The sequence below is a fragment of the Neopelma chrysocephalum genome, unplaced genomic scaffold (assembly GCF_003984885.1).
Source record: "Neopelma chrysocephalum unplaced genomic scaffold, ASM398488v2 Primary Assembly neopelma1_87, whole genome shotgun sequence".
Classification (NCBI taxonomy): domain Eukaryota; kingdom Metazoa; phylum Chordata; class Aves; order Passeriformes; family Pipridae; genus Neopelma; species Neopelma chrysocephalum.
The window spans coordinates 4,107,865-4,123,885 of NW_020897749.1; the positions used below are offsets into that span (position 1 = coordinate 4,107,865).

The window sequence follows — 16,021 nt, forward strand, 5'->3', positions numbered from 1 at the left end:
AAAAAAAAAAGGTTGTAGACAAAAAAACCCCAGTTTTTTAAAAAAATCAGACACATTTCTCTCACCAGACCGCACAATAGCCCTGCAAGAGCAGCCACGAAAGGGGAGATGGCATGACAACCCTTCATAATGCGCCTTTCTCCCGCTCAAACGTTGCAACACGTATCACAATAGGCGAGGTAACGAATCAATTAAGGGGGACTCGGCCCCCGGGGCCGCCCCCGCCCCGTCCCCCAGCCCGTGCCCGCCCCGGAGCCGCCGCTCGGCTTTGTCGCTGCCCGGCGCCGGGGCTGTAGGACCCGGGGGGCGCCGCCGCCGCCAATCGTGGCCGCTGCCGGGCTCTATTTGTGTGCAATGCCTCCCGCCCCGCGCCCGGAGAGTAACGCGGACAGCGCGGCCGAAAGAATTCCCCGCCGGAGAAGGATTTGATTTATTTTTTTTTTCCCAGGGTCCTGATAACTGGGGAGAATCCGGTTTCATCCTCCCTTTTTACTCAAAAGTCTGCTGAGCGGCTTGTCGACTTCAGCGCGCTTCCTCTCTCTTTCTCTCTCTCTCTCTCTCTCTCTCCATATAAATACGCGGAGCTCTGCCCTCGCTCTATGCAAGGAAAGTTGGGAAGGACTGCCTGGATGATGGAACCGCTAGTTTTCTGAGAGCCTTCTGACCCCGGAGGGTGAGTCTCCCAAGTACCAGAGAAGCTGCCGGTGCCAGGGTGGTGGTGGCCTCTCCCCGCTCCGCCGCGCCCGGGCACCGGCACCGGGAAAAGGCAACAGTTTCCTGGAGGCGCCGGGAGAGGTCACCGCGGGAGAAGGGATGCGAGAGTCGCGAGCGCTCAGGGATAGCGGTCCAACAAGTTTCTGTGCGGGTACCGGCGGCGTGCGTACGGTCGGGAAAAGTTGCCGGGGGCTCCCCGGGATGCGCTCCCCGCTCTTATCGCCGCCCTCGGGCTCGGGTGTTACTAACAAAGAAGTTTTGACCGCTGCGCAGCCGGCGTTCCCTCGCCGTGCCCGCCGGCCCCGGGGCGATGTCGGGGTGCCTGTCCGGCTGTCCTGCCGCCGAGCGGGGCGGAGGTGGGGGAGGGATGCGGGATCTGCACCGCAACTTCTGGCGGGGCGGTCCCCGCAGCCGGGGCGAGCATCGTCGGCTTTGTTTTCGCCGCGCTTGCAGTAACCTTTTCCCTTCTGGCGGGGATGGCCCCGCTGGGGGAGCAGCGCTGCGGGGGAAGCGCCCTCCTGTGCCCCCGCCGGCGCCCGATCCCCGGCGGGGCGGAGAGCGAAGTTCAACGAGAAGGGGGGGGGAATGTGTCTGTGCGTTTCTGTGTGTGTGTATATATATAGGTGTATAAATACCTTCAGAAATGGCAAGCGCAGCGCGGGAGGGGGAGCTGTGACAGCGCGCCCTCCAGCCCTTGACGGGGGGAGCGCCCCTCTACGCGGGGGCGCTGCGGCGCTCGGAGGGGGATGCGCAGCCCCGCACAATGGAGGGCCCCCAGCACGCTGAAGGAGGAGGAGGAGGAGGAGGAGGGAGGTCGTCTCCGGCTCCTCCGCTGCAGCAGCTGCTCCTGCTGCGGCAGTGCCGCAGCCCCGCGCCGCCCCCTCCCCGCGGGGCAGCGCCCCCGCGGAGGATGCTCGGCCCCGCCGGCCAGGGGGTACCGCGCCCCCGAGGGGGGAACCGGGAGGACACCCCCGGCCACGACCCGCTCCTTCAGGGCAGGGTCGGCAGCAGGAGTGTTTCCGCACCTGAGTGTGAAGGTATTAAAAAAAAAAATTAACACGGAGAGAGAAGGGCAAAAAAAAATACGCGAAATTCAGGATGCAATTAAACTTACTATAACACGATCAGAATCCGGGTTGTTTTTTGTTTTTGTTTTGTTTTGTTTTGTTTTTTTTGTAAAGTGTTAATTTTAAAATTTTTTTCTTCTTATGCTGTCTGGGGTGTATTAAGGTTAATTAATGGTCGATGACTCAAAAAAGGATTTAAATGGAGTTGAGGTGTTTTTCAATTTGAATTCACGTTTTTATTACAAAAAGGAAATTTTTAAGTTGCTGATTGTTCTGAGTACATTGAAGAACTTTAGAGGCATTTCTTTTTGAGGTAAAAACGTCTTGTGGCATACCCATGCTTCACAGACATGAGGACAGAAGGGACAGTTCTCTGACCGTAGACCATTGTGTGTAGAGACATGCTGAGGTTCAACTGAAAGGCAAGAACTGGCATTTGAGAAGATTTCTTATTAAGCTGAAGTTCACCTTCTTCACTAAAGGAAAAAGATGCCTTTGTTGGATGCAGTTTGCAGACAAAACAGGTTAAGAATGCCCTGTTATATTATGGAGTAATAAGGCTGATGTCCAAACATCATTTTACTACATGTTCCTTTTCTACATTCACTTTATACTTGTCTGCATGAATGTTTTCTACTTACATCTTGCACTGCTGTGCATTCCAGGGACATTACACTGGTGTAAACGGACTTTAAGAGTGCAGTAAGAGATGTAGCTTTTGGTGATTAGGGGCAAGGAAAGAAGACAGAAAGCTGATAAAATTATTCCAGTACTTCTCAGAGTGGTTAATTGCTTTTCAGCCTTTCAGCAAACATGGCCAAACTTCTGAAAATTGTGTAGCAATTGTGGCCCAACCCCTAGAATAACAGATTCCTGCAAGCATTTTTGGTACCATGGCTGACACTTGCCTAGAAGCTGCACTGATTTCCATAAGAATCTTCATAAAAACAAAGGATGCCATTGTGGAAACGTGAAACAGCTTGTTTGTTGTTGATTGACTTTTTAGTTAGTGAAAGGAAAATTCAATCCTTTCGTCTTGCTTTCCTTAGTAATACTGAATCCTCAGTATTGAATATTGACCAGTTGAATATTGGAGAAATGAGGACTCAACCAATTTTGGACTGAGTCATCCACAGGTGTCTTCATCAAGGCATAAACAAAGGTTTATTAGACATAGTCTCCCAACATGTTTTTAAAGAGAACTAGATTCTTAATAAGAGGGAAGGCTGTTTGAGTTCTGTTGCTTTCCTTTATCTTGTTTATTTTGGGAGGGGGGTTGTTTTGTTTTGTTTTGTTTTTTCACTTTATGGACGTTTCATATTGTCTCTGCTGTAATTGGATTTGGGCCACAATAAGCAACATAATCCCCATGGACCTTTTACCTTCAAAGTACTTCCTTCAAGTGACTTTTCAAGGCATTATGTGCACATCTGAACTTCACTCTAAGCAACAGAGTCACAGGTGTTAGTCATAGGAGGCTCAGGTTTTTTTGAGGAAACCATAGGAAATTTCAATGTATCCAGAGGAGCAAATGCAATGTGCTTTACTCATGTGTAAAATATTAAGTAGAACTGGGAGTTGAGAAGTCTGCCTTCTTCTGTCTGGATTTCCCCGACTCGTTTACAGTGGCATATGGTTAGGTATGAATTTAGCAGACTTGTATAGTTCAACAGGTAAGTGTGTAAAAAGGGAGAGAAAAAAAAAGAAGGTTGGAGGAAGGAAGGGATTTATATTTGCTTGACCTTTTATGTGAGGGGGATTCCATGGGCTATGATGCTTCTGGCATGGAATCAGCTGGCAAACAAACAAGTCCTTAGGTCAAAACTTAAAAATGAGCAGGAAACTGTGATTATTGTTTGCCCAAATTTTGCACTTGCCCATTTGAGTGTGTTCTGTGTCCTCAGAAACATGTAGCAGTCTCGTGTTGCTTTGCTTAGAGCCAGACATGGACTCTCAGGTAGCAGGTTACAGAAGTTGTATGTTAATGTGTTAAACCATCAGAGGCTACAAACCTGTGCTTGTGAAAGAAAGAGAGGAAGAATTTAATAGTGGGCCTAAACTTTACTTTTTCCACCTTTATATTTTCTTCAGATGCCCTTTTCTGTGGTTTAGAATGCAAATTATGTTTTTTTAACATCTATAATGTGTGTCCTTGTGCTAATATATTTCTGTACGTTCTTGTTACCTACACCTTTTTTAAAATAAAAGATCAGGAACTTTACACATTTTGATCTCTTCTCTTGAGGAAAATACTAGAATAATTGCATATAAATACTCAAGTTTCTTGGTAACATTATTTGTGAACACTTGCATTAGGCAAGCCCTGTGGAGATACATGTTCAACACTTGGTTCTAGACTCAGGAGGAGCTTATGGTCTAATGTTTTTTCCATCTCTTTCTGTGTTCCATAACACCATAACTCGACCAATTTGAGTGGATTTGCACATGCATTTGCCTGTATTGTAGGGAAAATGGCCTCTTCAAGAAAAGTTTAGACACTTACAAATTTCTGGGTTCATCAAAGGGGGATACATCATACAACAGAAATATCAAGAGAATCATTGTGTGTCCTCCTTAGCAATTATAATAGGACAGCCTTTAAAAAAAATAAAAAGCTGTAGAAAGGACAGGGAAAATGAATAACCCTTGAGCCCTTGAAAGAATTGTAAAGCAAGTACACATACCTTGAGCATGTAGGTTAAACAGTACCATTAGGTTTCATAAAACTCAAGTAATCCTTACCCCGCACACCATGGGACATAATGAAATGTTTCCTCCAATCTACAAGAGACTTCATAGATTATCCTGTTTCACCTGTAATACTCTATCTGTCTAAACTGCCCAGTCCATAAATCTTTCATTCCCTATCCATCCTCTAATCATCAGTCCCATCAGCCCTCTCTCACCATTGCCAATTTATAGTCTGTCAAACACATCAATCCTTTGCCTCAATTAACTCTCTCTGTCCTCCGAACTTCTCTACTCATTAATCTGTCCTTGTCCACAGAGAGGTCCAAGCGTGTACCATCCTTCTTCCTCCCTCTGTGTGACTTCCATAAGGGCATTTTTGTTTGTTTGTTTACAGTCCTATATCATCCATCTTTCCTTAGCCATTTCCAGATCTGTGCTCCAGGTCTGTCAAGTCATGTTTTTATAGAGTAAATTTATTTCCCCAGGGGTCCTCTGGCTTTCCTCTTTATCAGTAGTGAACATACTGAGCATATTTGTCTTCTTTCCATACTCATCTCTTGTTTGTCAGAGTAAGTTGATCCTTACACCAACAAAATGAGTGTGGCAGGAGAGAGAAAATGGGGTGGCAGGCAACAGCAGCGTGAATTGGTAACCTACTGGTTGTCCCCAGCTGAGGGGAGATATTGCTAGTGCTGGTATGACTTCTCAGTAATATAACTGGCTTCAGACAAGTATCATGTGGTTATAATGTTAAAAATTGGTCTAAGGAGTCGGAATCAGAGCCCAGAAAGTTTTATATTCAGTCAAGTGCTTGAGTTCTCAGGCCACAGACTTTTCTTATGTGCCATTTGGGCCCAAAACTCATCCTTTTCTCCTTCCAGCATGGCACACCAGGGGTGGAAGATGTCACTTGCCTGTCTTCTTTGAACCACAACGTTGAATAGTTTAACTTAGAGCTGAAGAGGTATCAGAGGCCTGAACAGAATCATGAGACCTGAATTTCTGGCAAGAGTGTAGCTGGAATTGAGGTCCCTTACTTCCAAATGAAACAATTCCCTCACAGTATATCATAGAGTGGCTGAAGAGCAGCCAGGCAGAAAGGGACCTGGGAGTTTGGATTGACAGGAAGCTGAACATGAGCCAGCAGTGTGCCCAGGTGGCCAAGAAGGCCAATGGCATCCTGGTCTGGATCAGGAACAGTGTGGCCAGCAGGTACAGGGAAGTGATTCTTCCCCTGGACTCAGCACTGGTGAGGCCACACCTGGAGTGCTGTGTCCAGCTCTGGGCCCCTCAGTTCAGGAAGGATATTGAGGTGCTGGAGCAGGTCCAGAGAAGAGCAACGAGGCTGGTGAAGGGACTCGAGCACAACTCCTGTGAGGAGAGGCTGAGGGAGCTGGGGCTGTTCAGCCTGGAGAAGAGGAGGCTCAGGGGAGACCTCATCACTCTCTACAAATCCCTGACAGGAGGTTATAGCCAGGTGGGGGTTGGTTTCTTTTCCCAGGCAACTATCAGTAGGACAAGAGGACATGGTCTTAAGCTGTGCCAGGGGAGGCTTAGGTTGGATATTAGGAAGAGATTCTTTACAGAGAGGGTAATCAGGCATTGGAATGGGCTGCCCAGGGAAGTGGTGGATTCTCTGTCCATGGAGGTTTTTAAGATAAGACTGGATGTGGCATCAGTGCCATGGTCTAGTAACTACGATGGTAGTGGATCAAGGGTAGGACTTGATGATCTTGGAGGTCCCTTCCAACCCAGCTGATTCTATGATTCTATGATTCCTTCTTTTTCTCCTCAGTATTCTGAAGTAAAGTAGCTGCCATGGTTTTTATTGTAGCTCATGCTGCCTGGATCTTCTCCTGGCTCAAAGCACAGGGCTTCCTTTGACCGAGGAGTGTCACTGAGTTCAAAAGTCCTTTTATCCTGATTCTCTGTTGCTGTGGGGTTAATCTAAGTTCCTTAGCTGAGGAAGTTTTGCGTCATCCCCATCTCTCCTGAGAAATTTTCAGGCTGAAGAAAGAAAGACCATAAGTAGCAATTGGAATGTAGATTGTTCTATATCACTTTCTTCAATTTAGGGGAAATAATTCTGCATAAATTCCATTGCACGCTCTGGATTTCGCTCTCAGAGCCCCTACATGAGAGAAGAAATGGAGAAGCATGAAGAAAGAACTTAAATGTGCATCTTTGTTATTACCCCATAACAATAAACCTGTTCTGCTCCTAAAAATGGCATTAGAAAGAATTTGACTCATTTGTTAATTTAGGATTCACTTGCCAATGATGATGATTTTTTCACACTAGCAATTTTGCTGTAAAGGTGACTCTGTATTCAAAAAGAACCATATTTAAGTATGTGATCTAATATACCACAGTTCGATGCTTCTAATATTTTATGTACCCGTTTGACATCAGACATGATTGTCAATTAAACACTTGGTTTATTTTAAATTTTTGGGGTTTTTTTTTTAGCTCCTTTCTTTCTAAAAGTAACTGTAGAAAGGTAATGGAAGAGATTTAGTTTATGCAAGACACTGGCTTTTGTGCATACATGCATTAAGTTGCTGTATTCACACTTTTCAGTGTCCTGCAGTCCATTCTAGAAAAAACCTCAAGACTCGAGGAACTTCTTCAGTCTTCATTAAGATTTCTACACTCAAAATAAATTAGTGTTAGAAAGCACCAAAAAAACTGAACGTGAAAGGTAAAGTGATCCTCTAAAACAATAAACATGGAAGAACAGATCACCTCAATACAGGAGGAGATTCAATGCAAATATGGAAACCTAAACAAATTGCAACAGTGTTTGTAACTTGCTCTTGTTCCAAGAATGCAAATACTTTGCAGTAGGATTTTACTCGGAACAGCTGGACAAAGGAGTTGTAAACTCATTTTGATTCCTTATAAAACTTTCCAAATGTACTTTACTTTTTCTAACTGCAATTCCTGCCACACCCAAATTAATATGTGAAAGTCAAATGCTTTTCTTTATTCTCATTTGTCACCAGTGGTAGCTGTGACTCAGTTAAATTATTCTGCAAGTTTGTGCCTCAAATCCACCCCAGTTGTGTCAAGAATTTTGTTGGTGATAAATGCATTTAAGGATATGACTTGAATCTTTGAACCCATATGAGAGTTTTTATAGCTGACAACTGAAAAAAAAATCCCTTCTATGTTAAAAATCTAACAGAAAAATTGAACAAATTGTCTGAAGGCAGACAGGACTGCAGACAGTTCTAACTGAAATATTTAAATAAAATAAAGCCAACTTCAGTCCTCAGATAAGCCCCTGATGCAACTAAGTATTTTTGGCTAATAACCCTTCTGAATGTTTTTCAAAACAAGGAAAAAGCTGTTGTTGAGAACATTTCCCCCATAAGGCCTAAGAAAAGTTAAATTGTATCACTGTTTCCTGTATCATGGCATTGTAATCAAGTTTGGCTGCCCACGCTGTCAAAATGAAGAGCTGAAAAAACTATTTCAAATAACTTTATAGATTGGGTGTGCTGTATATGGATGAAAGCAAGGCATGCTTTTGAACTATCTACATTCTGTTATGCAAAGATAGGAACACTTCCTCTTGGTGAAATAGTAGAGGAATGAGAGAATGGAAAGTATGGCAGAAGGAATTACAGGGTCCAAATATTCTTCATCTTGCATGGAGATCTGACACGGCAAGTTAATTTTATCTCTGTTTGCTGAAGTATACTTTGGAATAACCCACAGCCTGTGTGTGTTGGTAAACCTCATCTCACAAAACAGCCCTAGTAAGGAGAGGACCACCATATGAATAATATATATCTAAATAATGACAATGACTAGATCATAAGCCAAACCAAGAGGCAGTCCTCTTCTAAGGGGAAATGAGTACATTTTCCAAAATTTTACAGCCATGGTGGAATGAAGAATGTTACATCATCTGAGTTGTGTTTGGAACATTACCCAAACCAGGATTTTAATTTTCTAGTTCCTCAACCATGTGTAGCATAAGTGGTATTGGTCTACCTTGAAGCATTATCTCAGCTGAAAAAGATCAAAAAATACTTTAATCAAAAGAACAGAACTCTGTCCAAAACATTTCCACTTGAGGAATACATATATATTTCAAGACTGAAAGTTTTGTAAGGTGTAAGGTATAAGCTGCAAAGTTTAGCTCTGGGACATGTTTTGACATAGTGAGGTTTTTTTCATCTTAAAAGTTCTGGTAACTAATAAAATGTACTAAGCATAAACAGCTAAGAGAAGGACAGACATTTTCATGCCTCACTATACTTAAATATGATCTACATTCAGCCTTACTTGATTAGGGAGGGGTGTTATGTTTCTATCAGTAGCTTATGCAATTAAAATATTTTTGCTTGTGTTTGCATGTAGATTGTCAATGTGTGATTTCTGTTTTTTTTTTTTAATTTCTCGCATTATGTTCATAAAATGAACAACCTTTCTGATTGTGAACTTTTTTTTCAAATAAGTACTAATTCTTTCAAAATCTTTACTAGGAGGAATTTGAAGTAGGTGGTCTGAATGATTTTCTCTGGGGACCATAACTCCTCTCTCAATATCGTTCCTTAAGTTCATGTGTGACACAACCAATGTGCAACTACACAATAAACAGTCCATTCACATTGACTATATAGTTCACAACTGTATTTCTGTAAAAAAATGTGGTTTTTGACTATATAGTTCACAACTGTATTTCTGTAAAAAAATGTGTTTTAAATATTGTTAATTTAGATATTGCAACCTGTTTTTCAGGAAAGGCTATCTTTAATCTGCTAGACTAGATTTCTACTGCCATTAGAGTACATCTCTTGTTTATTACCTGAGATCACAGATATATATTTGTAAGGGAAAAGTGCCTACGGGCTCAAAGTGGCTCCCTAATTTTTCACTGATGGAAAGCAACCTCCCCTTGGTTATTTTGGGAAAAGTTATAACCTGTATGCATTCACTTCATTTGATAAATAACTTCAAGTGCAACTACAATAATTCTCTTGTACCTATTCCCATTGACTTTGTGCCAATGAAACGATTTCACTTTATGCAGCTCACAGCAACAAGCAGCACTTTAAAAGATGAAACCGCGTGAAACCGATCTTGATTTATGTCAAGATATGCAGAATACTGCGAAGCAAAATGCATCAATTTTAGTGTGATACTTTCTGTAAGGCTGCACAGTTCATAATCTGCTGTTGCTCAAGTGCCCTCCGTGCCCAGCATCACCCAGCTCTGACTAATGAGACCACAAGTTCTGTGCTAATCGACAGAGATCAAAAGAGGCAGTGGCTGTAACCTTGCATTGATCCAGGGAGAGCCCAGCCATTGGTGGATGCGGGTGATATTATTCAGAATGTTTTTTCTGACAACAGGAGCCAAGTGTGAATCCTACAGCTCTTCTGCTCATCTGCTTATCATCGCAGATCAAGACATTCAGAAGGGAAATCTGCATATTTTAGGAATAGCAGAATAATGCAAATTTCTTCTCACTGACCTCTGTACGACTCTGAAATGCATTTTTAATCCCAGACTACACATGTCTTCTTATCCTGATGTCAGGAATAACCTATAATAAAGACAAGCACTAAATATTTATGGCACTTTGGTACAAGGCACTACTGCTGTTTTCTGCTAAGATGATCATGGATGACTCTCAAATTCTTTCTGAATTTATTCTTACTACAGTATAACATATTTCTTGGGAGAATGGTCCAAACCCTCACACATCTCTGGGAAGGCAGAAAAATTTCAGCTGACCTCAGTTACTCAGATTTTCATTGATTCTTGATTGAGCTACAGTAACAAGAAGCATGGAAGACTAAATATTTAGAATAATTAGGCAATATAAAATAGCACAGCACATTTTCTGCTGGGGCTACCATAAGCATATTGACCCTACTCTTTGCATCCCATCAAGTTCAAGGCTTCTATCTTAATATCCTGGGAGTTTAATGTCTTCGGTCAAGGATAAACAGAAATTTGTCAAGCTCTCTTGAAAATGTCTCTGTCCTTCTGGCCTGATGGAATGTGCTACAGTAAAACCTCTGTAAGAGACAAGACTTTCTAGGGGTATATGCTAAAACATTATGAAAATGATTGCCTGGGGAGTTAGGAACCAACATTTAACTGCACCTTCCTTTCTGAATACAGCACTCTTTGTTGGAGTCTTGTCTGTTTTCAGCCCGTCTCTCAGTCACCAGTGAGAAATTCAATTGTGGCAGCTGCTAGTCAAACCCAACCAGAAGACAGTAACATGCTGCTATGCTTAGTATTGTGTATGTTACTTGTGTGGATGGCATTATAGAGGCTGTTCATCAGTCTGAGCACTGTTGCAGAGGGGGAGGAGGAAAGGAATGCGTGGCAGGTTCCAGCTCTCCCTTGAATGTCCTCCCTTTCTGGTACAGCTATTCTCTGGCAGGTGAGATGGATGGGTTGGACTAAAGCCATGTCTCCTTGTAGCCTTGCTTGTCTGCATAAGATACAGCTGCTCCCTCGTTTCCTTTGTGCTGCACTAAATAGTGACTGGACTTGACCCAACCAAAGTCTCTAAAAATAGTTTCTGTAGTGAACAACCTTAATCTTTTCATGGCAGTGAGTTGGCACATAGTTATATACAGGTGAACAGATAGGAACTCCGACGTGGGGCCTTTGCAGTTCTTGAGTTTTCTTAGGGAAAAATTGAAGCTTTGAAATCTCTAGGTCAGTTTTATTTCAACTATATTTCAGGGAAAAACGCAGAATTAGCAATATTAATATCATAGAAGAGCAGAGATAAGCTACTAATTGCTGCTCTATTCCAGGTAACTTTATTCTTCTGTCAAAGAAAAACATGGTCTAGAAATCTAAATATAATATGAAAGACATGAGCCCACATCACTTTTTCAGAATAAACAGGAACAAAATAAGAAAATGAAATGTACCTCAGGTGAGATTCTTCCTTTTAAATGTTTTTATTTTTATTTTTATGGTTGTTACAAAACTTCCTGTTCCAGTTTTGCCTTTTCAGCACTTTCTGACAGCAGACCATCCTTCATGTAGGAATGAGTCTGTTATTGTAGGTGGCACTGGAACACTAATTGGAAATTCAGTTCCTGAGCCTGCTCCTCCCTCTAGTGGAACAGATACTCTTCTCATCAGTAATTCTGGAGAAAAGTGATGGAAATACATACCCTTGGCAATGTATGTTTCTTCTTCTCCATGACTTCTTAAAATGGCTCAAAAACTTGAATGGGAAAGGACTGCTTCTATAGGCAGCTAAAGCAACTTAAATGCTGCTCCACCTGGGCCACCTGCTGGTTGCAGCCATTGCTGGAGTGCAGGAATAAGGTGCCTGTTTTGCTCTGCTTTGTTCCAGTCTTTGGTGCCTGGGAATACTCTGGGGGTGTGACAGCTAATTATGTGTCTGTCACAGAGATATGGCACCCTTCTCCAAGACTCTGCTTCAACTGTAGTAGCTTTTTAATTGGTTTGTACTAATCATCTAGAGTAGAGTGACTGCAGTTCAGAAGTAAAATGCCTGTATCAATCCTTTTCAGTGTGCTTCTAGATTAAAAAAAACAAACAAACATAACAAAACCAAAAAAACCCACCCAAAACAATAAGTTGTGTCATTGTTTATTTTGTTTTAATGCTATGTAATTTAAAAAACATATTAAAAAGGAGCTCAGGAAAGGCAATATCAAGTATTACATAACCCATTTTTCTATTAATGCTGTATTTGTTCAAACACAGCATTTCTGTTTGTTTAGCAATAAGCTACTGATAAAAAATAGAGGAGATTTGCTATGAGAATGAAGAATGTACACCTGCTTTAGGTTCATATAATGAATGTAATATGGATTTAAAGAAAAAAACAAATCTGGGCGTACAGTTACATTATTACCCACCAGCAATTTTCAATTGTTTCCATGAAAAGTGTTTGAATAATACATAAAGCATTTGAAGAGGTAGATCTGAAGGCCTATTACTTGCCTGGCTCAGCAGTGGCTGGCAAACACTCATTTGTGACACTGAAGCCTCTTCCCATACCTTCATGACTAATATCTGTCTACAGCTTTCCTTAGACAGCTGGAGACTAAAGGTTATCAAAGCATTTAAGACTCAAAAATGTCTATGTATGTTAATGCATTCAATAATACGCTGTATATTCCTAATACCGCATGGGTTTGAGATGTTAGTGTCTTTTTCAACTAATTACACGTTACAATTTTTTTATTATCTTACATAGTAGTAACACAGTAAATAAACACCAGCATGCTGGTTTCAACCTGTAACTAAAGAACCTAATTTTGTTTTTTCTAGGTCAGCAGGAATACATTCACTAGAAATAGATCATCAAGAAACACCAAGGATGTAGATTCTCTAGATCAGCAAAAACGATACAAACGGGAACAAAAAGTTTGGATGTTCCCGAATTTGGCTCATGTCTTTAAAGTTTATTCTGAGCTTTTGAAATACAAACTTTTATGGCATGAACATAAAGATAATAAATAGGAAAGGTATTGCACAGTATTTTGTGAATGTTTCCTTAAGTATCTTTTTCTTTAAGTGGTATATGATTTATGGAGTCTGCCTGTGTGAATTGTACCTCCCACCAGTAGCTTCTCCACATAGAGAAAGGACAGCTTATTGCAGCTGTCAGCTAATCAAATGACTCCTGCAGTTCAAGTAGTTGCAGCTTTGGGCTGAAAACTGTGGTTCTGACATTTTTGGCAATGTACACCGATGTCCTGCGGCAGAGGGCTTTTGTTTTACCGTGATGTACAACTACTGCAGTGTGCAAAGACCACAAGGACTGGAGTATCAGAAACCATTTTATCATTAATCTACTGTTAAAGTTTTTGCTGAGAAGTCTGCCAAATTTGTGCAGAACATAATCTTTCAGGTCAATGCAGTTTCAGCGTGTGTGATTGCTTTCTTAAAATGCTAAGCTTAAGAAAAAAAAAAAGTAGTGAGAAGGAGCTGAGATTGCCTTTACAGAGGGTAATCACGTATCCATGTTGGAGCTTCGGCTGTCTGGGCACAGGAGGAAATTTCTTCCATGTGATATTAGTACTTCTATTTGTAAGGCCTTTGGGTCAAGGGTTGTATCATCTTGAAGGTATGCTGCACCTAGATTTTTTTTAAATTAGCAAGTCCAAATGTCATGTAAATTAATGGATAAAGCAGCTGGAAATAGTCTTATTCATTATTTCACAGTTTATGGCTGTGCATGTAACTCAAAAAGATACCATGACAATCCTAGCATTTATACCTTATTTCTCTGAGAGTAAATGCACCTACAGACCTCTTATTGCAGTCTAACTGGAGGACTGGTGAATAATCTCAGCATGGTTGAGCAGCAAATGTTGGAGGATAATTGGATCTGCAGGCTAAGACAGTATGAATGTGGAAGGTCTGGTAGGAAAGATTGATAGGCAGTTATTTTACATCGTGTTTGAGATCCACTTTTTGTTCGCAATTTTATGTGGAAGATAAGTTGCCTTTAAAAGTTTAAAATTATAAGTTTTGATTCAAATGAAATATTGAGGTTAATGTTCCCTAAATAATGCCTTTGTAGTCATAAGCTGGTGAGCAGAGCGTGCTGAAGAGACCATTCAATAAAGCTTATAAGCCTTTAATTAAATTGTGAAGCCATTTATGCAATGCTTTAAAAGTGGATCTTTGAATGTAAACTTGAGACATTAGGTTGAGGATACTCAAGCATTATATGTCCTACAGAAACAGCACACTTGCTTCTCGGAGTCTTTTCCCTCTCAAGCGAGATTATTGTATATTAAAAGAAACTAAATGAATTATTGCATATTAAAAGAAAAAGGAAAAAATACAGCCGAAGAACTCAGGATGCATTCTGCCCTTTGTTATCTCTTTACAAAGCTGCTAGTGGTTTGTTGGTAATTTTTTTTTTTTTTAGCAAGGATAACTTGGTCAAGTGCTGCTGCAGTAAGCCCTTAATAATATTTTTATTATCCCTTTGTCCCTTGTCTGTCCATTTAGTCTACTTTTGGTAAGAAATCTGTTCTTTTATTGTTGTTTATCTTAGGTGCCCTAACAGGTCAGGGTAGGATACATTCTGCTTGCTTCTTTGCAAAGTTATTTTGTTGAATACATATACGATAACGCCAAAGTCTTTAAGATAAAACTTGTCTGAGAGGAGGGGACTCAATCACACTGTTCCTCAGGCTGGACTTCACGGTGGTGTTGGCCAACATAGGTGGGGTGTAGTACCTGTAATTGGAATAATTTTACATTTTCCTCTTCTCACATGCTTCAAACAGGTGAAGACAAAATATTTGAGCAATTACAATGACAGTCATTCTCTGTAGCTAATCTTGGAATCTGCTATCTGACTCTTCAGTTCAATTTGCTAGAGAGATTGAGGTCTCAAAGATATCTGAGTTCCTACAAGTAGCAGAGGAGAAGAGAGAGACCCAAATTAATATTCACATTACCACAGTATTTCTGTATTTTTTGAGTCCTACTGAATGACTGAGCAGTGTGTGCTTCTTGGCTAATGAGAAGCAAACTGCACCAAGATCAATCCCAGATCCTTTCCTAGTTTGTCCCTCTGAGCAACTTTGGCAGGTGCTGGTGGGAAACTGGGAAATGTGGAGCTGACCTCCATTTTCTGCAGTGTCTGGAAGGAAGGGGAATGAATTGTAGCTGGCATTGTTGTAATAGAACTGGAGAAGGGATTTAGGACCTGAATCTTTAGGAAAGGAGGTTTCACAGCACAAGTTTTTCATTGCAGTCATCCACAGGGCCTGCCTATTACATTTTCCAGAAGAAGCTGAATGGCACAATTTTCAAAGGGAGCAAAGACTGTCCATAGTAGTTCCTGAAAATGTGAGAACATTCCCTAGATTTACTGTCTTGAAACAAATCCATGAATTGGCTGTTGCTCTGTTCCTCACAAATGCAGCTACTAAATCTCTCCATTCCAATAAAAGAAGTCTTATGAAATAATTTTAGTTCTGGGTTTGATCAACTATGTGGGACTGAATAAAATTAGACTTATTTAGCCTTTATTACCAGAAGAAAGGAGAATTAGTATGTCTTTAGCTGTTATCATTCATTCTTAGTATTTTAAATGAGTAGTGCAAAATACATAAAGGTGATTTTTTTACTTTAATAGACATATTTAACAGCTGGCTCTGAATCCTGTGCTGTAGCTGCAAATAAATGGCAAAAATTCTGAGCAGTCTGATGTAGAATATTATACTTCTTTTGCCTGCCACAGAAACTTTTCTTTTACCGGTGTTTAAAAAAAAAAATAAAGTTTGAGTTGGAAGTTTATATTTCCACCTCTGTAATTATGGTCTGTACATTTCAGTTCCTGGAGATTTCAGTATTTTTCCTTCCAGGTTTCAAAATAAAAAGCTCAAACTACTTCAAACTGTTGAAATCGTTAGTCATGAATAAGATTTAGAGAATACGAGAGAGGGAAAATGAGCTTCAGCCTAACTTTGAATTCCCGAGGCAGTAACCTGGGATTCAGCTCTTGGTTTCAGTCTCACCCATTACATACTAATTGACACCCACGACTTTCTCCTTTC

The 16,021-nt window shown here is 41.2% G+C and overlaps 1 protein-coding gene across 4 annotated transcripts in view; it reads left to right on the forward strand.

The window, feature by feature from the left end:
- Positions 1–391: 391 nt before the first annotated feature.
- Positions 392–16,021, forward strand: part of ROBO1 (roundabout guidance receptor 1) — a 713,456-nt gene continuing 697,826 nt past the window's right edge. For all 4 annotated transcript variants that reach the window (XM_027692614.1, XM_027692617.1, XM_027692616.1 and 1 more), the window contains exon 1: positions 392–673. The gene's annotated coding sequence lies outside the window, so the exon portion shown is untranslated. The remainder of the gene's footprint in view (positions 674–16,021) is intronic.